The 24,688-nt window shown below is 34.9% G+C and overlaps 1 protein-coding gene across 5 annotated transcripts in view; it reads right to left on the bottom strand.

Annotated features, from left to right (window-relative positions):
- CEP57L1 (centrosomal protein 57 like 1) overlaps window positions 1-24,688 on the bottom strand; it is a 63,374-nt gene that overhangs the window by 37,188 nt on the left and 1,498 nt on the right. Inside the window, exon 2 of one of the 5 annotated variants that reach the window (XM_021008216.2) lies at window positions 1,385-1,501. The exons of the other annotated variants lie outside the window; for them this stretch is intronic. The gene's annotated coding sequence lies outside the window, so the exon portion shown is untranslated. The remainder of the gene's footprint in view (window positions 1-1,384; window positions 1,502-24,688) is intronic. 5 annotated transcript variants of the gene reach the window in all.

The following is a 24,688-nucleotide window of genomic DNA, read 5'->3' on the forward strand; positions in this document are numbered from 1 at the left end:
CAAATGATTAGCAAATTATATATCTGGCACCTGAACTTTCCTTAAGCACAGATCTGACTCCATTCTACTGTTCAACAAACTCCAAAGTAGCTCTCTAGGTTCAAATATGTATTTCTCTTTTTAGCCTTTAAAGCTCTTCACAACCTGGCCCAAATTTGTCATTCCAGTTTCATCATATAGCTCTCCCCATCCTACATACTTTGGCTCAAACTAGTTCTCTCTCTACTCTTCACACAAAGTACTCCATCTCACATCTCTAAGCTTTTGTACTCTGACTGTCCTGAAAGTTTGCAATGAATTCCTTCCTCACTTAGGTCTCACAGAATTACTCTCTTCCTTCAAGACACAGCTGAAGCGCTACCTTCCAAACTAAGCTTGATCCCTGAAAAGCACTAAGGCTCTCCCTCCCTATTTTGTATTAAATTACCTTCTTGTTGTTGTTTTTAATCTGCATATATGTGTCTTCAAACATATGGTTTCCTCCAATAGAATGTAAGCTTTTTGAGAGTACAGACTGTTTCATTCTTTGTAGGGGACTTGACCAACTGTAGGGGTCTTAGTCCAACTCTTCATTTTATAGATAGGGAACCTAAGGCTATGTGAAACTAAAGGTTCAAGGTTTCAAAGATGGTACCAGTGCAAGGATTAGAATATAGGACTCCTGACATCTAGTCCAGTGCTCTTGTCACTATAATACACTGCCCATATGGTCATCATCTTATCTTGAGGCTGTTCTCTTCTCATGTGCCTAACTTACACTGTTTGTAGCTAAATTATGACAAAAAGTAGTACTTTTCTTGGCTCAATTAACACCATGTGCTAAAAGCCTATAATGAGGTCAGTAGCCATCAATTAAATAAACAATTAGGTGGAGAAAAGAACAATTAACAGAGGTATCATGGTTGGGGGTGAGGAGGAGGGAGAAGGAGGCCAGCTGCTAGACAACTACATGTCCCATCATATAGTAGTATAAGCCTTGACATTGCTAAACAAAAATATTTTAATTTTTAGCTATATGTGTTACAATTTCCTTTTTTTAAAAAAATATATAATTATGAACTATATGGCTACCATCTGGCAAACATTTCTAAGAATAAGGAAGTACCCATGTATAATGGGAAAAGTGGTAAAAATTATAAAAAAGGTAAAAGAATTATAACTGATGTATATGTAAAAACACACACACATACACATGCACACACATATTGGGAAGCTTGGCAAACTTGCTATACGTTTTAGTAGTTCCTGCCTGCTGCGGGAGCAACATAGATCTACTCAAATGGACTTAGTCACATTGGATGGGCAAGGATGGGGTTTCACTATCTATATTTTCCAATAAATTTGCCATAGAAGATATATTCAATGTGCCAGTGGAATTCCTTACTCCTGGTATCCTGCTTGATGGAACTGGTATGACGTCATCCGAAAGCAGGAGTGTATCTGGAGTACTTTATCATCCAAAGGGAAGCCCTTCTTCAACTTGAACTCTGAGCTGGATCTCCTGTGACAGTGCAGAACATATACAACCCCCTGATTTACTCTTCACCTGATATTTATGATCAGAAATACTCTTGAAAGAGGTAAGATAATCTCTACAGTTACATTTTTCAAGGAACTTTGAATAATTCTCGTGTGTGACCAGGAGACACTTTATTGCAAGAAAGACTTTGTAAGACGTTTTGTTCTACTGATTCAATTATTTTTCATAATCAACAAATAATAAACACAACATAACCTGGCATTTCCTGTATTTTTCATTCAATTGTGTAATGGTATCTACTCTGCATTACCACTTGCAAAAGCCTGCCTGTTTCCTTCTACTACTGTCATCAGGGAAAGCACCAATGTGTATATAGATCTTATGGAAATTCTTCAGTCAAACTCTAATGCCCTTTTGTAGTATGAAGATAATCCTGGGTTTCTGAAGGGTATGACAGGAAAACACAAATTTTAGCCTTCTGTGCTGGAAAGGCTGAGTAATCTGTAGTGGAGTAATTCTAAATTTGAACTTAGATCAATGTTGCCTGCTTAATTACAGAATTCTGCTCTTCCTTCAAGTTGTAGCTCAAATACCACCTTCTACATAAAGCCATTCTTGTCTTCCCCTGCTGTTAGTTTTCTCCCTCCTAAAGTGCCTTTTAACTTTGTATTTATTTTTATTTTCTCTCTTTACTTTTAGCCCATAGATACTCTCTTTTCAGAGTGCAAATTATTTCGTTCTTTATATTTGTATCCCTAATGCCTAGCACAGTGCTGACAAATAGTAAGTACTTCATGGTTGTTGATTGGCCGAATAGAAACTTACTGAACCTATGTGATATCATAGCCTAATCTGAAAACTACAATCTACCAACAAACATTCATTAAATGATTACTATATACCAGGCACTGTGCTAAGCCAGATACAAAGAAAAAGCAAGCATAAAACCTCAAGGAGCTTATATTCTAATGGACACAAATGTTTTCCTTCCAGAAGAAACTAGAGCTGTCTGTTATTGTTTGGCTTGGTTCATACTTAAAAAACAACGCTTTGTAATTTGCCAACTCTGCAAAACCACAGAGTCAAATCTGTTCCAAGATAATCATGTACAAAGGCCACTTTGCTGTCTCTTAAGTGACCTCCAGATGTATTCCAATAATAGATGAGAACTACATGTTACCTGAACATTAATAACTCTTTCCCTTATTTGCGCGCATGCACAGAGTCACATATTTATCTCCAAAGGAGTGATTTCCCCAGACATATAACTATATTCAATAACTCTGAACAATTTACCTGCTAGGTAGAGTGGAGTCTTTTGCATGCCATGATAATGGTCCTGACAACAAGCTTAGTCTGCTTTCTCAGAACCAGCAATAGGCATGGTCACTTAGTGATGAATTCTTTGGCCATGGCAACTCATAAAACAAAGAAAAATACAAAATGGTCCTCATTCCCTTGAGTTCCCCATCTCTCCTTTCCTTCTACCTCTGCAATGATGATAGCAAAGTGGAAGACAAGGAGCTTCAGGGTGCTAAGACTCTTAAGTTTCAAATCAACTTTAATATAATTGTGGCTGGTATTCAATAGGCCACATGCCAATATTTATTGCAGAGAACGAAGAGGTAGAAAAATTCAACAAATTTCATTATGACTCTCCAAATTAAATCAAAATATACTTTGATACTTGGTGACTTTGAAGCAAAAGTAGGGATAAATGAGTATGGCAAAAAATGTAATACATTTTTTATATGGATCAGAAACAAGAGAAGCCAAAGACTTGTAGACTACACAGAAACATCATGCTGGTAGAATATGAATATTTTGAGAAAGAATTGGCAAGCGCTAGACTTTATGAATGCTGAATAACATTGCAGAAAAAAAAAGAAAGAAAAGATTATATTTTGACAGAGAAAATGAGTTGCTACTGATGTACAAACTATTCCTGAATCAGTGTCTGTGTAGTCAGCCAATGACTTGTTAGAACAAATATCAAAGTTAGTACAAATCTAAAAGAAAGAATAAAAATGAGAAATATGGTGTATGATTGAAATAATTCAATCTTGATTTAAAGAAATTACTGATGATTAAAAATAATAACTATGGATGGAAGAAGATACATAAATACAGACTATAATAATTTCATGAAGATGTTTAACTGATACAAATCAACTGCCACAATGAGACCAAGAACCTACTAAGCACTTGAGCCAGCAAACACCTAATCTGTTAAGAAGAGAAAAATGGCAGCCAAAGTCATTGGTTTAGAATACAAATTAGTTTGTTCAGAAAATCCTAAGGAAAAAGATAATGGAGCAGTATTTCTTCAAAAGATAAAGAGAAATACTGGCAAAATTTATTTAAAGAAAGCTTAAGAAAGAACCCAGCTAAGCAAAGCTGTCATGAGGGCACTTAAGGATGAAAATAAAAAGAGGACAAGAAACAGATAAATTGTAAAAAATATACAAATATTTTTATAACAAATCTCTTACACCATCAAGAGCAATATAGTTGCCACACTTGGGACTTTAACAGGACAGTCCTGGGTACACCTATAGAAATGGTAGAAATGGTACTAAAGAGAACAATGATGGGAAAAGCAGTCAGATTTGATCAAACATAGATTGAGGGGAGCCATATTGGAGATAACAACTATGAGAGCACTGGGGGAGCTATTTATAATTATTAATACCAAAAATGGTAACAAAATATTAACATCTTCTGACTTTCCCACCTATATGAAATATTTACAAGAGAGAAGCATGGATGAATCACTATAAATATACCAGTATTATTGGAAAAAAGTAACTAAAAGTGCATGACCTATTTAGAGTTTTAAGGTAAATCTTTTCCCCTCAACAGGTCAATCAAGTCTTCTATTTCCTCTCCCAAAGATAAGAAGTGTCATTTTTGATACAGAAGGACAGTACGATACAGTACCATTTAAGAAGCATAAGGGATATCATTTAGGAAAGATATAATCAGAAAACAAGATGAACTCTTCATATATTAAGTTAGGAAAACAGAAAGATTGCTGCACTGTAGTGCTATATGCAGGACCCTTTAAAAGACTCTACCTTTGCAACATCTCTTGTATAATCCCCCCTTCTCTTCTCTGACAATGCAACCTCCCTGGTGCAGGTCCACATCACCTTATGCTTGGGTTATTGTTGTTGTTTAGTTGTTTCAGTCATGTCTGACTCTTTGTGACCCCATTTAGGGTTTGTCTGTTGTTGTTTTTTGGCAAAGATACTGGAATGGTTTGCCGTTTTCTTCTCTAGCTCATTTTATAGATGAGGAAACTGAGGCAAAGAGTTAAGTGACTTGCCCAGGGTCACACAACTAGTCAATTTCTGAGACCATATTTGAACTCGGACAAGTGAGTCTCTGACTCCAGGCTTGGCACCCTATCTACTGTGCCACCTAGTTACTCCACTTGGATTATTACAATAGCTCTATGGTTGGTCTCCCTGTTTTAAGTCTCTCTCTGCGAACATTTTTATTTAAAGTTTTGAGTTCCAAATCCTATCCCTCTCTCCTTCCCTTCTCCCCTCCCTGAGATGGTAAGCTATCAGATATAGGTTGTACATGTGTAATTACATAAAATATTTCCATATTAGTCATTTTGAACAAGAAGACTCAAATAAAAGGAAAAAAAGGGAAAGAAAGTAAAAAACAGCATGCTTTAGTCTATTAAAACAGTTATCAATTATTTCTCTGAAGGCAGATAGTATGTTTCATCATTAGTCCTATGGGATTGTCTTGGATCACTGTATTACTGAGAATGGCTAATTCACATTTCTTCTTTGAACAATATTGCTGTTACTGTGTGTTACATTCTCCTGGTTCTCTTCATTTCACTATGCAGCAGTTTATGTAAGTTCAAGTCTCTCTTACAATCAATCAATCTTCTATTCAGTTGTCAAAGTGATCTTTCAAAAGCTCAAGTTTGACCATGTCACCATGCCTTCCTCCCTCCCCCAACTCCTACACCCTTAAACTTCAGTGGCTTCTTATTACTACCAGGATCAAACATGAAATCTTCTGTTTGGTTTTTAAAGCCCTTCAGAATCTAGTTCCTTCATATTCCTACTCTTCTTACAATTCTTATTCTCAACAGACACTATAATTCATCTACATTATCCTTCTTGTTGACTTCACACAATATACCCTCTAGATTCTATGCCTTTTTGCCAGTTGTTTGTCTCCCATGCCTGGAATGTTCTTTCCTAATATCTGCCTCCTGAATTCTCTGGCCTCTTTCAAGACTCAACTAAAATCCTACCTTCTGTGAGAAGCCTTTCCTGAGCCTGTCCCCTGAGATTACCTCCAGCTTAACCTGTATTTTGCCTTTCTTTGTATCTTTAAGCTTGGCATAGTGCCTGGCACATAGTAAGCACTTAGTAAATACTTGATGACTTAACTTGTTGACTAGAGAAAGGCCTCCAACATTTTGGATAGATTCAAAGACAAAAATCTCAGAAGTTGAAAAAACATGGATGGGTTAGGCTGAAGTAAGGACTCATATGATGATATCACCAATCTAGTCAAGTCATAGAGTATGCTTTTTTGCTGATTCCTGCATTTAATATACAACTTTCCTAAACATATTTTATACTTTGCTGCCTTCTTAAACAAAATATACTGATTGATGATTTATTGGCCATCACTCTGAATTTTACTTACTGTATCTACCACTGATTAATACACTGATAGGAGTCAGAATCCATTACATTGAGTAGGATATTCAACTCCACACTAAGTAGTTCCAGACTCTTTGAGTTCTTGTATATATGTTTTTATGGTTTTTCTGACTCACCTATAACTGCTGTTAATGTGTTTACTCTAGTAGCTGACCCTCATTTACTAATTTTTTGTTTGTAATTCACCATGGTTGAGGAAATCACTAAGTCTTGCTTGTTATGACTGCTACTAAAGTAAGAAGGAATAGGTTGAGTAAGGACTTATCACAAAACTTAGCACAGTCTATGGGTAACTGTGCAGATACAATAAGTGAAGAACAAATTCTTTTTCTAGCCATGGATAATAACCTACAAACAAAGTTTCAAGTCAAGTGCTGGTATGTAGATCCCTTTGATAACAGGCAACGATCCCAATCTCACATTTTGCTTGCATTCCAGGTATTCCTGGAACCTTCAAAAACTCTACAGTCAGACATCAAAATCCTAGCCCATCAATTAGTTATAAGTATATGGTACTCTTAAAAATTTCTGGGTCTTTTACCTATATTAAATTAAATATATTATGATAGCAAAATAAACACTGAGAAAGTAAAGATTTGTAATAATCCTCAGAGAGGTTAACTCACACACACACACACACACACACACACACACACACACACACACGCGTGCACATGTGCACATTCTGGGCATGTGTTCAAATTATTCAGATTCTTTTTTCTGCACAAATTCTTCAATTCATTTCTCATACACACAAATATGTATATATATAATATATGTAGATACAAATATACACACACATGTATAAAGCTGTAGCATACAATCTCCAAACACTGTGAGAACTCAAGAATATATTTTAGAACAAATTTGGCCACCAGTTCACACACAGAAAAAGTTCCTGACACATGTACATTTGACTTTTGAATGTTGTCAAATGAGAATGAATGAATATTGCTGCATGAATTATGCTTTTGGCAAACTCAAAAAACTAAGAGTTGCAACTGTGATTTCAGACAAAACTGTAGTAAAAATACAGTTGAAATTACATTATTCTTAAAGACACCAGAGTCAATGAAATTATATCATCATGTGATATAAATATACCAAAGAGTATAGCATCTAATTACTTAAAAGACATTAAGGACCTAAATAGAATTTTAGAACATAATCACTGTTTTATGGCATTGTTTCTATGGGAAAATGTGTTCTGAATTTCAAACAACTTCAAAAGAAATTTGGGAAACTAATTTTTAATCTGAAAACTGCTTTTATACTTTTAGATACACATCCACTCTGATGAGCCAAATTCACTCTTAACAAACTGTACACACTGACACAATTGCCTAGCTCTTTTAACTAATTCTTTAAAGACACAAGTACTAAATTCTTGTGCTCTAGGGTAAAGCACCAATCAGACCACCCCTTTTATAGTTTTGGCATTCGACCAAGTTCAGTTATTTTTTTCCTATTTCCTATTATTGTTATGTCATTTCTACTTCCCACATAGAACATATATCAGATATTAAAGTTACCAATGTAGTAGTTACATTGTCCTAGGCAGTAAGTTGCTATGGGCACACTGGCAGAGATGTTCCATCTTATACCTATTTGTTGTCTTCCTTTCACAACAAGCTTTCTGCAGGCATATTTTCCCTTCCAATGCCTTTTGCTGTTTTGTGAGGCATTGGGGTAAGAGAAAAGGAATAAGCATTTTTATGGGACCTTCTATGTACTAGGTAGCGTGCTAAGCACTTTTTACAAATATTATCTTATTTTCTCCAAGACAATTCTGAAGGAATTATGATGGAAAAAATGCTATATAACTCAAGAGAAAGAACTGATGGAATCTGAATGATGACTGAAGCATACTTTAAAAAATTTTATTTTTCTTGTTTTTTTTCCTAGTTTGTGTTTCTTTTGTAACATAGCTAATTTAGAAACATGTTTTGCATGATTTCACATGTATAATCTATATAAAAGTGCTTACCTTCTCAAGGCGGGAAGCAAAGGGAGGAAGAGAAAATTTGGAACTCAAAATTTTTAAAAATTAATGTTAAAAAATTTACATGTAATTGAGAAAAATAAATAAAATATTATCTTATTTTACAACCCTAAGAGGTAGGTGCTATTACTATCCCATTTTCCAGTTGAGGAAATTGAAGGATTCAGAGGGTAAATGACTTGCTCAGGGTCATACAATTGGTAAGTATCCAAGGCTACATTTGAACTCCAGGCCCAGAATTCTATCCAATGTACCACCAGCTGCCTCAGAATTACTTCTAATCTTTCATTTCTTCTTCCATAATATTTTGCAAATAAGCTTATATTTTAAATCACTGTTGCCCTAGGTTGCTATTTCTCTCCTCTTCACAAGAAGCATTAATAAGGCATTTTCTAGACTCTTTTGGTCTCCTTATTGTAACAACTGTTTCTTAATCAATTAAACTTCTCCCAGAAATGGTAACCAACAGAGTTGGTGCCTTTATCAATTTTGCATTTTTTTTTCAGAGCTAACAGTTGGTTGTAATAGCTTAGGCTATAATTCTCTACAGTATCTTTTTAACTTTGTTCTTCTAGTTTGGTTTCAATTTTAATCTCTGTTCTAACCAATGATCTTACTACATACTGACTGACAGAGGGTTACAAAATAACCGCAACATGTTAGTAAATCATTATTTCCCATTTGCTAAGATATAGTCAATTTCATTTGTTATATTTTTTTGGTTCTGCCACACTGAGTTACATATCATATTCATGACATAACAGGAATAAGATAGTAGTAACGAATTTTTGGTCTTTTTCATTTCTTGATCCTGACCCACAGTCAGGATCAATGTTTCACATTTTTCACCAGCCATTGTGTCTACTTTCTCAATGAAGCCACCACATACATCATCTCACTTAAGGGGATGCTGGAAAATTCTTGATGTAATTTTTCTACTTCTTCATCCTTTAAAATACATCTAAGAATGCTGTTATCTCACAATTAGCTTTTAATTCCAATTTCAGTGTATATACTGAACCTCTCCTAAAAGCTACCCAAGCCAGATGCAGAAATTGTTGGAGCTTCCCAATGTATCCTAACGCTAGCTGGGATGCAACTAAGAGCGGACAATTCAGCTTGTCTATAAAATATCTTTATTATCTACAAGTCTTTTTTCTACCCATTTCCTTACTTCCTAGCAGTGGTTTGTCTAAGACTATGCGTGCTGCACACACCTCACTGACTATAGATTTTAAAGGGAAGAGAGAGCCTCAGCTCCCTGTATTAAATAGGACTAGGCTTCCAATGCTAATATCATTGAAACAATAAATCAAACTTGCCAGATTTCAAACAGCAACCTAGTAAAGATCTTAGAGTGGGAAAGGTACATTAAATCACATCACATCCTGTCCTTAAGTAGAGATCTATGGCATTCCCAGCAAGTGATCCTTTCAATCTAACACTTCCTTGAAGACCTTATGTGATAAGACAATTATTTCCTGAAGGAGTCCATTCTATTTTTAGGATAGTTCTAATCATTAGGTAATTCTTCTTCATACTGAGCTAAAATCTACTTTTCTATAACTTTAACCCCTTAGTTCCAGTTCTGCCCGCTGTAATCAAATAAAACCACCCTAAATTCCCTTTTGACATAACCATCCTTCAAACAGTTGAAGACAGAGATAATGTTCCCTGCTAAACAGCCCCACCTTCCATCTGAATCTCAAATGATGAGGGTTTGAGTCTCTTCACCATGTTGGCCACCCTCAACTGAATGAGCTTTAGCCTGTAAACAGCGTTCCTACAATAAAACATCCTGGAAGGAACATAATATGGCATATGTGGTCTGATCATGGCAATGTATAATAGGACTCATCTTTCCCTTGTTCTGGACACAATGTTTCTATTAACGTAGACATAAGCTATTTAGGTTTCCACATCACGCTACTGTCTTAGATTGAATGTACTTGTTCACTTAAATTCTCATGTCTTTTTCATATGAAAATACCATCCAGACACACCTTTCTCAACTCAGTGCTCATATATTTGACTTTCTTTTAACTTAAGTAGAAAACTTTATATTTATCCATATAAAATTGTTGTGGGTTGTGAGATCAAATGAGATAAACCACTTTGCAAACCTTAAATTGCTATATAAATTTTAGTTATTATTAGATTTGGTTTACTTAGACCCAATCATATCATTCCAGGTATTATAATAATTGCTGACATTTCTACAGCACTTAAACATTTATAAATAATTTATAATGCATCATCTCATCTGATCCTCACAACAGCCCTAGGAGATATTACAGACCTCATTATTTCCATTTTACAGGTTGAGAAGACTGATGCTCAGAGGTGAAATTACTTGTTCAAGGTCACAAGCAGAATGTGAACCAAAGTGTCTCTTAATTTCAAGCCTAGTCATCTTTCTATCATATAGCACTCTGCTTCTTATCTTTCCCTTGGTCATTCTCATAAACACTAAATTCATGCCTTCATCTAAATCACTAATAAAAATGTTCACCTGAAGAGAGTCAAGAACAGAGCTTTGTGGCATGCTGTCCAACTTAAATGTGCAATCTACCTTCTTCCTTGTTTTTAAAAATTGAAATATTTGACTATTTGCAGTTTTGTGCAATAGTGGAGAATGGAGGCTACAATTTTCCATAGTCTACATTTTAGATATATCTGATATTTTACTATTATAGCCAAGAGAAAGATCAAGAAGGTTATTTGAAAGCACTTGCCTTTACTGAGGGAGAAAATAATGGTTTTCTACATCCTAAAACAGTCCATAACACTCATTCATTTTTCTGGAAAGTTCATTAGCATTCTATTTCATACACACAAGATTTCTTCTAATTACCTCTTATCTAGAACATCATCACAATCAAGACTTGAAGGGAGGAATAAGAGTTCACTCACTGTTCAGATGAAGAGTATTAGTAAGCATTATCATCAGTGCATCATCACTACTAACACAATGATTTCCAAAACATTAAAGAGGAGGAATTCTCTCTTAGAGGAGATATCTTTTTTTTTACTAAACTATTAAATAAAAATCAAATTAATTTAATTCTCAATCTGGTCAAATGTCAGGCAAGTCATATACATATATATATATATATATATATATATATATACACACACATATACACATACATATATACATGTATATATATATACACATATACATACATACATATATATATATACAGACAGACACAGAGAGAGAGAGAGAGAGAGAGAGAGAGAGAGAGAGAGAGAGAGAGAGAGAGAGAGTGTTAGCTCTGTTCTCCATTCTTTGTGCTAATGGAGACTATTCAAAATATTAAAACCATTTATATTTGGCTTTGGAAGTAAATGCAGGCAACAGACTTACATCTCTAATACTGTTTGCTTAGGCCAAAATTAAAATAATTTTGCTTTCTCCAAATACACCTACACCCACATTAACAAGGCAACTAAAAAGTATGCTGGATAGCAAGTAATTGATAGCCCTAGGACAACAGGGCTTTGGATGATGGAATCAAGAGTTGATTGAATGTATCGTGATAGGTGATCATTTTCCTTAAGTATAAATTTCCCAAGCAGAAGAAAAACTTTATGATCAGCAGAATTACTTTTATTTTTGAACAAACTTAAATAAAAGATCTCCCACTGAAAGGAGCAGAAACAAATTTTTACCTATTTAAGTTAGAACGCTGAATGAAAATGTATCTCCTCCCCCATTTAACACATTCCCATACATTTAATAATTATTAGCAATTTGTTTGTCATTTCTTGTTCTAGCAAAAAAGGGGCTATCATGTGTTTGCAAAATCCACTCATTTTGTCAATGGAAAGCAATCTGGATGTATGCCCCCAAAGTTACTAAACTGTATACCCTAGTGATACCACTACTAAGCCTATACTTCAAATGGATCAAGAAAGGGGAACCCATATGTACAAAAATATTCATAGACATTCTTTTTACTCACAAAATGCCAAAAGGTAGTATTATTATGATGCACCCTTTTCATATCATAATTCAGTAAAAATTACATTCAATAAAGGGCCATGCAAAGGCAGACTAAAATTAATTGGAAACTAAATCATCTAATCCTTAAGAATGAGTGGGTCAAAGAACAAATACTAGAGATCACAACATGACTATTATGGATATGTTTTGCATGACTACACATATATAACCTATGTGGAATTGCCTGCCTTCTCAATGGGGGAGGGGGAAGGGAGAAAGAGTATTTGGAACTCAAAAGTTTTAAAAACAAATGTTAAAAAAATAAAAATAATTTAAAAAAACCTGAGAGCACAGGAATAAATGAAACTTTCCTTAAAATGATAAGCAATATCTATCTAAAATCACCAGTAAGTATTATCTGTAATGGAGGTAAACTTTCCCAGTAAGATCTGGAGGTAAAGCAAAGATACCTATTATCAGCACTACTATTTCATATTGTACTAGAAATATTAGCTATAACAATAAGAATAGAATCTCTTTTTGTAGTTGCAAAGAACTGGAAAGGAAGGAGGTGCCTATCAATAGAGGAATAGCTGAACAAATTATGATATATAAATATAATAAAACACTATTACGTCACAAGACATGAAAAGAAAAAGGATGGTGGTATGCTGACAGTGGTTACAGGCAAATAGGTGGCACAATGGACAGAGAACTAGGCCTGGAGTCAGGAAAACTTGAGTTCAAATGTGACCTCAGACACTAAATGTGTGACCCTGGGCAAGTCACTATCTGCTTGCCTTGCTACCTACTTTAGTTTTTCTCAACCGTAAAATAGGAATAAATAACATCTACCTCCCAGGGTTACTATGAGCATCAGCTATAATAATCTTTGTAAAGCGCTTAGCACAGTGCTTACAACATAGTGGCATTTAACAAATATTTGTGCCTTTCCTCCATTACCCACATCTTGAAAGGAAGACAATGGACTTAACATGTGAAATGAGAGAGATATTTTTGGACAAGGCCAATACTGGAATTTGTTTTATTTGATTACACATATTTATTTAACAGGTTTTTTCCCCCAGTGGGAGATGGTGGTTGGAGAGAAAGAAAATAAATTCATGTGAGTTGAAAAAATTTTTTAAGAAAAACAAATTTTAACAAATGGAAGAGGAAAGGATTAAGGAGCAGTGTACCTGAACCTCCAGTCTTGGGGTTCCTAGTCACTTAAAGTGTTTGCTTAGGTTCTAGTGTTCTATGCAATTATTTCACTTACTGCTATACACATATTTTTCACTATTTGAGTGACTTAGTGTGGAGGATATGATTAAATGTTACTCTAGTAATCTAAAAGAATGTGCCTCAAAAAATTGATTCACGTAGCCATGGAGTAGCATAATCTTTTGGAATTACTCCTGTCAGGTAATTATCTCATTAATGCAACAGAATCACAAAATAAGGAAGGCACAAGTATCGTTGCTTTAAGTAATAAATGATAAAATTAAATGAGAGTTTGAGCAGCATGTTCAAGGTCATCCTATATTTTCTGGGAAAGTTAATAGAATTAAATCTCTCTTTCACCAAACTACTTGTTGAATTTATTGTTTAGAGCAGAGGTTCTTAATTGTGAAGTCTCAAGAACTTGTTAATACTTTGATTATAAGATTGTCAAAGAGGTCCATTACACAAAAAAGGTTAAGAACTTCTGATTTAGATGAACGATTTTACTTCAAATTTTAAAGGGACACACCAAATGAATACATGAAAGAAATAAATTTAAGAAATTCTCATTGTCAACTCTTGACTAAACTTTGTACACAGGAAAATACATTAATGCAACAAGTGATCTAAAAGTCAGTTTTAAGTGCTTTAAATACACAATTCCATCTCATCCTCCCAATAACTCCCTGAGGTAATTATAATAGTTGTTACTATTCCCAACTTTACAATAAGAGGAAAAAAGTGATGATCAGACATCAAGTGACTTGCCCATGGTCACACAACTCTAATTTGGGGGGTTAGATTTGAACCCAGGATTTGCTTGACTTCAAAAATTCAAGGTTCTTTCCATTATACATTGCCAATCTATAGAACATGAAAAGTGAAGATTGATCATATTTTGCCTACAGTTATTAGTACACAGCTCACTTAAGGACAGAAAGTAACACTTAGATTTCTTGGTGAAAGAGAAAGAAAACTGAACTAGGAATCTGAAGAGCTGGTCCTATTTCTCTTCCTAACAATTTGAGCTACCCTGCATAAGCCATTTAACTTCTCTATTTCTCAAAATTGCTTTTCTCTTTAATAAATGGTAATATCATGTCTACCAAAGAAATGTTTTAAAATAAATTCTTTATGATTTATTATCAATAAATATTTGATTTGTATACCTATTTTATATACCTGGTATACCTGGGGTGATGTAAATTTATTGGGCGAATACGAGTTATGAGTGGAAAAAGTTTAAGAAGCCCTGGTTTAGATCAGTGCTTCTTAAACTGTAGGTCATGAGCCCATGGGATTGCAAAAAATTTGGCAACAGTAAATTTTCTATAATAAAGTTTCTGAACACTTAACAACCAAAAATTAATTAAAAATCAAACATGGAAAGAATCTACGGTGTTTCTGGCACCATTTGGCCATGTTGTATCACATGACTTCACTGGAGTCTAGGTTCTAAATACAAGACGTGCACTCTGCACTGCACATGCGGCCACACCCAAGGAGCACCAATGAAAGCTGCCAAAACTCAAAAAGGGGTCGCAAGTGGAAAAAGTTTAAGAAGCCCTGGTCTAGATGATTTATTTCTTAAGGTCCTTTCAGATCTAAATCCTATGAAATTATACTACTAAGTTCTCTTTTGGTTTTGAAAGTTTACACTTCAGTTAAGAGAGATGAATGTATAAGCTTAGATCAAGGTTTCTGCCATAGTATGAGTTCTGAACCTCTAGCAAAGCTTAATTGAAGCTTCTGTAATGGAAACACGAGCTTTATGCATGCTTTCTTATGAACTATGTTCTCTCCAACTTGTTAAGTCCAGTGATTTTTACACTACAATATTAAACTGCATTCTAAAGTGGTTAGTGCTTATATCACCCAGAGGAACATGTTTAACCATTTCTATAAAGTACTATATTATTATATCTTATTGACAAGGAAAAAGCGAATAGAAATCTGATAATTGCTGATAAAGACAATTTGCTTAGATGTCAGAAACCTTAGGATATTAAGAAATTCAAAGTAAACTAACAGAGATTCAACATGGAAAAGCTAGAGAAAATGTTTAAGTGCAAATCCTACTTAAGAGATTTAATAATTTGATATTCGAAGATGCAACCAAGATGACAACATAAAAGCGCATTTCTATAAAGGACATTATAATAGGAACTTTCGCTTCAAGGACAGTGTGGGAATCCAACAGCTGAGTAGGAGAAGATTGAAGGACCTTCCACTGTTGAGGGAAGCCAAGCACAGCTGTGCTGTGCTGACCTGACTCAGTACTGGGCTGGGGGAGAAGCTAGCGCTAGTAGGTGCTAGGTGAGTGCGGTAGCAAAGGGGCGAGGATTCTGCTAGCTGTGGGCACTTGCAAAAGAGTAGAAACCTGGTTTCCATCTCAGGACAGAGAGAACAGCTGTAGTTTGCAGACACCAGGGGGACCACATGGAGCAAGAGTTTTTGCTGGACAGTATGGCTGAGGCCCCTAGCCATGGCTTAAGGGTGGAGAGGGTTGTCTAAGGTTGGGCCCCACGACAGAACTCAGAAAATAACAGTAAGAAGGACCTGGGGTTTAAAGCATCATCCTCTATGATGGGACTAGAACTTGAATATAATAATAGCTGCTAAAAACAAAATAAAAATGAATAAGCAAGGCAGAAAGAACCCAACCATAGAAAGCTACTATGGGGATAGAGAAAATCTGGGTTCATATTCAGAGGAAGATAGTGGAGCTAAAAAAACCACTCCTTCCTCAATGAGAAATGTCAAATAGTTCCAAGCACAAAAAGAGTTCTTGGAAGAACTTAAAAAGGATTTTAAAAACCACAGAGATTGAGGGAAAAAAAATTTTAAAAATAGAGCAACCTAAGAAAATCAAGACAATTATGAAGAGAAAGTCAACCAACTGGAAAGAGAGAATCAAAACCTTAAGAAAATAATTCCCTGAAAACTAGAATTGGGCAAGCGGAGGCTAATGATGTTAAAAGACACCAAGAAATAATAAAACAAAATTAAAAGAACAAAAAAATAGAAGAGAGTGTGAAACATCTCATCAGAAAAATAACTGATCTAGAGAACAGATTGAGGGGAGACAATATAAGAATAGTTGGACTACCTGAAAGGTACAATCAAAAAAAGAATCTTAACACAATATTAAAAGAAATTATCAAGGAAAATTACCCTTAAATTCTAGAACAAGAAGGCAAAACAGAAACAGAAAAAAAAATCCACTCATCACCAGCTGAAAGAAATCTCAGGAGGAAAACTTACAGGAATAGCATAGTCAAGTTTCAAAGCCCCCAGATTAAGGGGAAAATATTGCAAGCAACAAGAAAAAAAAATTTAAATATCATGGAGCTACAATAAGGATTAAATAAGACCTAGCAGCTACTACATTGAAGGACCACAGGTCTTGGAACTCTATATTTCATATAGCAAAAGAGCCAGGGTTACAACCAAGAGCAAATTATCTAGCAAAATTAAATACAATCCTGAATGGGGGGAAAAGGGCATTTAACAAATTGGTGACAAAAATAACAGAATTTAATGGAAAATCTGACATATAAGATCCAGGAGGTAGACATTAAAGACCAATTATAAGGGACTCAATAAGGTCAAACTCTTTATTTCTTATATGTGAAAATGTTATCAGTACTCTTATGACTATAATCATTATTTGGGTAGTCTGAAAGAAAGGCTTGGTGAGCTATGTATGATGGGATGATTCTAAAAAAATAAATCTGCATAGGGAGAGATGAAAAGGTTAATCTTATACAAATGAGGCATTAAATATTATAGATTTTATGTCATAACAAGAAAAAGTTCAGTATGGTATCTTCATTATTCACCAATTTTCTCAGGATAACTCTTTCGTTTATTTTTTTTTGAGGCAGCTAGGTGGTGAAGTAGATAAACTGCTGGGCTTAGAGCCAGGAAGACTTGAGTTCAAAGCCTACCTCAACTCACTTAATCTGGCTGCCTCAATTTCCTCAACTGTAAAATGGGGATAATAATAACCCTCCCAAGGTTGTTGTGAGGATCAAATGGGCACATAGCTGGCATTATATAAATGCTAGCTATTATTAATATAATTTTTTAATCTTGTATAATGCCTTGGCACATAAGTTGAATCAATGGAATAACACTAATAGCTGGGAAGAAGGCAAAAATATTACCAGACGTCAATTTTGTTTCATGATAGTGAGTTACATGATAGTAAGCTACCCTTATTTGACAACAAAGCAGCTTTGTTCTCTTTCTGTTAGTCAATTTAATGAGCAATGTGGAATCATAGAATTTTATACACGCATACATATATACATATATGTATGTATATGCTCATATATATGTATTACAAATAAAAGTTTATTCAATGGAGACATTATGTTCAGAAAACAAATTTCTGAAAAATTCAAAATAACTGTTTTTCTGCAGCTTTACAATCAGCTAATTTTTGTCGACCAGCCGTATCTGACCTTCTGGACACTTTCTCCTGTCTCAGTCAGCTCTTGTGTTGTAGTACTCTTCTCACCTGTACAGTTGATCCTTCTTAGCCCCCTCTCTAGGATAATCAGCCTCCTGTTCTGCCCCCCACAACTGAATGTACCTTGGTCCTGGAGACTCTTCTCTTCTCTCTGTACTCTCTCTTTTGGTTCTTTCATCAGCTTCCCTAGGTTCAACTATCATCTCTACACAAAAGACTCCTAAATCTCCACAGCCAGCCATCAGTTCTCTTCTGTGCTCTAAGGCCTACATTTCCAATTGTCCTCTGGATAGCTCAGAGGCATCACAAACTCAATATACCCAAAACTGACTCCTCTATTTCTGTCAGGGGCATTAGTATTCTTCCAGTCACCTAGATATCAAAGCTAAGATTCTTGACTCTTTATTCTCATTCATCTCTGCAGGTGCTTAATAAATGTTTGTTCACTGGTTAGTCAGTTAGTTATAAGTCTTGTTGATCCTAATTCTACCACTTCCTTCACTCTTCATTCCTTCCCCACCACCTTAATTCAGGTCCTCATCACCTTATATCTAAGCTATTGCAATAACCATTTAAATGGCTTCCCTGACTTCAGTCTCAGTCTTCAATCCATCCTACAAAGTGGCCAAAGTGCTCAGTATTACCAAAGCACAGATTTAACCATGCCATTCTCCTATTCAAGAAGCTTTAGAAATTCCTTATTGCCCCAGTGTACTCCAGCCAATTTCATGCCACTCCCCATAACATTACATTGCATCTCCTGCCATCATACTTCAGCACAATATTCTTCATGTTGGAAGCGCTTTCCTTATTTCAACCTCAAAAAACTCTTAACTACTTTCAAGGCTCAACTCAAGACAACAGGACTGGTAAAGTTTCCATTTGTCAATAGCTGTGTACTCCAAACTCTTCCCAGTAGAATGGTAAGCGTTTGAGGGTAGCAACTGTTTCATTTTTGTTTTTCTATCTTCAGCCCTTAGCACAGTGCTTGATACATAATAGGTGCCAAATATAAATGCTCAATGAATTCAATTTCTAACATCACAATAAAATGTGAAACCTGAAAGTCAACTGTCAGAAAACGCACATGAATGGCTCATTTACTTACAAAAATCTTCTGCCTTCTAACAAGAGTCTAGGCCAAAGACATAAATAACTTCTGATCATTTTAGCACCATTTAATTTTATGCATATGTAAAGGATATTGTTGTTCAACAACTCTATTTGACTCTGAGCTACCAAAGAGTTGGAGCAATTGTACTTTCCAAATCTTTATGCCACATAGCATCAATGAGTCAACATTGTTATCTTGCATCAGAACACTTGTCTATGATGAGACGGCTAGATTTGTTAGAATCTATGTCAATGATCTATTTTCTGTTTTAATTTCACAACAACTCATAATTCTCATAGTTTTTGCTGGTATTCTAGATGGCAGTCATAAGGGTAGACTACCACCAACATTTTACAACACACAGGGGGAAATATGCAGAGTAATTAATTACTAAATGACTCACTACAATGGCAGATATAAACAGAAATGTATTCAGCTGCTCTCAGCTAGCATCGTCCCATTCTAAATGTTCTTACAAATACCTATGTGACCATTGGTATCTTCTGAATTTTCTGAAAGAACAGACATCCTTTGGCATCCACTTCATTGTTATAAAAATTGGCCATGTGTTATGGCATAAAGGAGTTACAACAAATGTAAAAAGGCAATTACAGTAAACATCTTTTACAGACTAAAGGAAACAAGTAAGATCTATATCTAAAAGTAAACTAAGTGATGATAATCTTGAATATGAGTGGGTCGAAGAACAAATTATATAAACAATACATAACGTTAAAGAGAGTAACAGTGAGGCAAAATGCAAAAACTTATGGGATGTGGATAAAGCAAGACTTCTGGTTAATTTAGTTCTCTGAAGAGAAACTAACAAAATAAAAAAAAGAATAGATCAATGAACTGAACATGCAACTAAAAAGACTAGGAAACAAAGTAGCAAAACTAAAACAAATGTAAAGGAAAAAATCTTAAAAATTAGAGAGGAGAAACCTTTTATTTAAAAAAATCAAATAAATAAACAAGACTGAGAGTTGATTAAAAGACATTAGCCAACATAAGAAAAAGATAGGAAGATCAAGTTATCTAAAAAGTGATACAAGTGAACAAGTGAACAAGATTAATTCACAGCAAAAAGAATATAGATTTATTAGGAATTACTACATATAATCATATGCCTGCAAAATAGAGAATTCCAAGGAAATGAAGATCTACAAAACAAAACAAAACCCTTTAAAGTGAGCAAACAAGAAATAGTTATGTTAACCAAATCTCAAAAAAGGTAACTGAGCAAGTCACAAATAAGATGTCAAAGGAGTTGAGAACCTGGGCTAAATAGATTTATAAGTAAATTCTATCAAACTTTAAAGGGGAATAAATACTGATGCTACAAAAATTATTTTCACTCTAACAATACTCCTTTTATGAGTTGGATATGATACTAATTCTCAAAACATGGAAATATAAAACAGATAAAACTATAAACCAATTTTGTTCATGCATATATATCTAAGATTTTTAAATAAAATTCTTGAAAAGAGATTGTAGCAATAAATTCAGAAAACAAAACAAACCAATTCACTATGATCACGTTGGATTTAAACCAGGAATACCAGGATGGTTCAATATCATGAAATCACCTTCTCACCTCATGCCTGGATTACTGAAACCTTGCTGGTGGGGCTGCCTGCTTCAAGTCTTTCCCCAAGCTAATCCATCCACCATTCAGCTGCCAAAGTGATTTTCTTATAAACTCCAGTGATTCCCCATTCCCTCCCAGATCAAATACAAAATCCTCTGCTTAACTTTCAAAGTCTTTTATAACCCAGGTGCCTCCCCCTCATCTTTCCAATCTTCTTACTCCTTGTCATGTATTCCTTGATTTAGGGACACTGGCCTTCTTGCTAACAAGACCCTTCATCTCTTGGCTCTGAGAATTTTCTCTGGCTGTCCCCCATTCCTAGAATGTATTCCCTTCTCATCTTTGCCTCCTGGCTTTACTGAAGTCCTAAATAAAATCTCTAACCCCTCTTAATTCTAGTGCCTTCTCTTAGTTAATTATTTCCTATTTATTTTGTACTTAGCTTGTCTCTGCATATTTGTGTGTTTGTTATCTATTTCATTAAACTATAAGTACCCAGGAAGGCAGGGCCTGTCTTTTGCCTCTTTTTGTATCTCTAGCTCTTAGTACAGTGCCTGGGCACATAATAGATGCTTAATAAATGCTTAATGACTATGAGAAGATAAAATTATCCCTAATTGAAGATAATGGTATACTCAAAAAACCCTAGAGAAATAGTAAAGTAAGATAGTTCCTGGCTTGAATATCTTGTAGTCACCTAAAGCTCAACATGTCCAAAACAAAACTCATTATGTTTCCTTAAAAAAAACCCATACTTCTTCCAAGTTTTTCCATTTCTGCTGAGAGTACCACCATTCTTTCTAATCATCGCTTAAACTGTGGGTCAAGACATATGGAATCGAAATCCACAATTTAAGAAGTGCTAAAGGGGTCACAAGTGGAAAAAGTTTAAGAAGCCCTGACCTAGGGTTACAAATTTGGAGTCATTCTTAGCTTCTTTTTATCTCATCCCAAAAGTCCAATCAGTAGCTCTACTGTCGAATTGCCCCACCTCCCCCAACATCTCTTGCATCTATTCACTTTTCTCCATTTATTCCATAAATTCAGATTCTTCTCACCTCTTTACCTCTTAATTGTTCTTCCTGCCTCTAATCCCTCTTTTCTCTACCTTCCACATAACTGTCAAAGTGACTACTAAAGCAAACATCCAACCATCTATCTCACTTCTCTGTTCAATAGGCTCCTCATTACCTCTAGGATCAAATAAAACTTCCTCCCTTTGGCATTTAAAGCTCTTTACAACCTGGCACCAATTTAGCTTTTGAGGAGTACTGCATATAATCTGCCTTCATGAACTTCTATGATCTCCAGCTAAACTGATCTTCTTGCTCTTTCTACACAGAACATTCCATTGCCTATCTCCGTACCCTTGCATAAGCTACCTTCTCAAGTCTGGAATGCCTCTGCCTCTTAGAATTCACAGCTCTCTGCAAACCTCAGTCAAATTGTGACCATTCTGAGGCCTCTCCTGATTCCCTATTAGCTTGCTAATGCCTCTCTTCTAAATTAACTTGTAGTTATTTTATATCTATTTTACATATATTTATCTGTGTACATGTTGTTTTCCTGTTAGAGTATAAATTCTTGAGAGTAATTCTTTTTCTTTTTTTGTCTGTATCCCTAGTAGCAAGGACAGTGGCTGCCAAATATTAAGGGCTTGATAAATGTTTGTTGATTGAGTCATGGTTTCAGTAAAGTAGCAGGCCACAAAATTAGTCCACAAGAAGTTATCAGCATTTCTGCATAGTAATAATAAAAATCGGGAAGAAATTGTAAAAAAAAATCATTCAAAATAACTACCAAATGTGGGATTATTTGGTAGTTAACCTACCAACACACTCATGATATTTACATAGATTGTCACAAAATTAGGCTCTTAAAGTTTAAAACTGCACTAAAATTTTGGGACACCCTGTATCACTACAACTACAAAACATTAAACAAATAAACAAATAAACTGGTAAATAACTAGAGAAACAGTCTCTGCCATGGATGGGCCATGCCAATGACAATATCATAATTAAATTACAGATTTAAAGCTACCCAGAAACAGAACTAGGTAAAATAATAAAAATTCATTTGTAGAGGGGAAAAAGGTCTAGAATATCAAGGGACATAATGTGGAAAAAAAGGAATGAAGAGGGTACAGCATAACCAGACCTTAATATTATAAAACAATAGACATCAGGCCTTGTTAAAAAACATAAAAGTAGATCAGTGGAAGAGATTTAAAAAGCAACTAAGAATAACAGTCTGGCATTTTATAAAGCCGAGAACTTAAATTAATTCAGGACTCTCTTTTCAGCAAAAACTGCTGGGAAAATGAGAAAGTAGTCCAACAGAAATTAAATTTAGACTAGCATTTATACCATATAGCATAATAGGAATAAATGGGTATGCAACCTGATTATTTAAGATCCCATCACTAGAAAAAAATTCAGAAAAGAGAAAGATGAGCATGGCTCACAAGTATGTTTTGGATGGAGAATTCTTTAGGCAAACAAGGGGGAGAGATCACAAAAACAAGATTTTTGATTATATGAAAGCATTGTATATATAATTATTATATATAAAGCAATTTTGATTAAATAAAACTCTAAAGTGTTACATCAGTAAAATGAATGGATACAATAAACAACAAAACTGTTCAATGGGAATATATTTGCATTAGATATCACTGACAAAAATTTGATATTTAAAATATACAGGGAATTGAAATAAATCTGTAACAAGAGTCATTACCTGATAGATGAGTGATCAAAAAATAAGAATAAAGTTTCAAAAGAAGGACTGCAAACTAGTCATCTGAAAATATTCTTGTGGGGCAGCTAGCTGATGCAGTAGATAAAGCTCTAGTCTTGGAGTCAGGAGGACCTGAGTTCACATTCAAACTCATACACATGACACTTACTAGCTGTGTGACCCTGGGCAAGTCACAATCCAGATTGCCTCACCAAAAAAAAAAAATTCTTCAAATTACTAATAATAAGAGAAATACATTGAGTTTTTATCTTACATTGTACAAATAGGGAAAGGTGTTTAAAAAAATGGTAATTAATATTGTGGGCAGCTAGATGGCAAAACCAGCCCATGAAGTCAAAAAGACTCCTTTTCTCCAGTTCAAATCAGGCCTCAGACACTTAGTAATTGTGTGACCCTGGGCAACTCACTCAACCCTTATTTGCTTCATTTTCCTCATTAGTAAAATGGGCTGGAGAAGGAAATGGCAAACCACTCCCATGTCTTTGCCAAGAAAACCCCAAATGGGATCAGGAAGACTCAGACAGGACTAAACAGCAACAATCAATGTTGAACGGGCTGCAAAAAGATAAACTGACGTAGTCTACCTATGCAAGCCGTGAATTGGCGTATCCATCCTGGCTTTCAAAATGGAATTTAGCAAGAAAAGTAATTGTTTATACTGATTGAGTCAGCAATCCCATTATTCCTGGGAATATACATCTATCTATCTATCTATCTATCTATCTATCTATCTATCTATCTATCTATCTATCTTTAAAGAGACACAAGGTCGAAACATTCACAGCAGTCTTTTGTGGTACCAAAGAACTGGAAACAAAATGGATGCTCATTGATTGGAGATTTGATAAATTATGGTACATAATGGAACATTAATTATTGTGTAGTAAGAAATAACTAATATGATAAATTTAGAGAAACATGGGTAGATTTGTATGAATTGATGCAGAGTGAGATTAGCAGAACCAAAAAAAGGTGTACACAATGATTTGTTTTTTGTTAAGTTCATTAATTTGGTACGTTTAATAGTTCATTGCTATATGGGATCAATGAGGAAATTCCTTCTACTAAGGCAAATCTGAATTAAAGTTGAGAGGTTAAATCACTTGCCTAGGGTAACAAAGTCAATAAATATCAGCTGTAGGACGTCCTGCCCTCCCCCCCAGACTCTGAGAAGTAGGCTCTCTAGTCTCTATTCCACGCCACAACTCATTCATTATGATTACGACAAAGTAAGTGAAAACATCACCATAAGAAAGGCAAACTCTGAGTAAGTGAAAAACCAGTGACAATCCTCAAGAACAGATTTTTTTTTAAAGGAATACTAAGATCCTGAACACTTCTGGTACCAGTTATGTTTAGCTTTGGCGGTAGACACAATTACT

The sequence above is a fragment of the Phascolarctos cinereus genome, unplaced genomic scaffold (assembly GCF_003287225.1).
Source record: "Phascolarctos cinereus isolate Bilbo 61053 unplaced genomic scaffold, phaCin_HiC Scaffold_5;HRSCAF=322, whole genome shotgun sequence".
Classification (NCBI taxonomy): Eukaryota; Metazoa; Chordata; class Mammalia; order Diprotodontia; family Phascolarctidae; genus Phascolarctos; species Phascolarctos cinereus.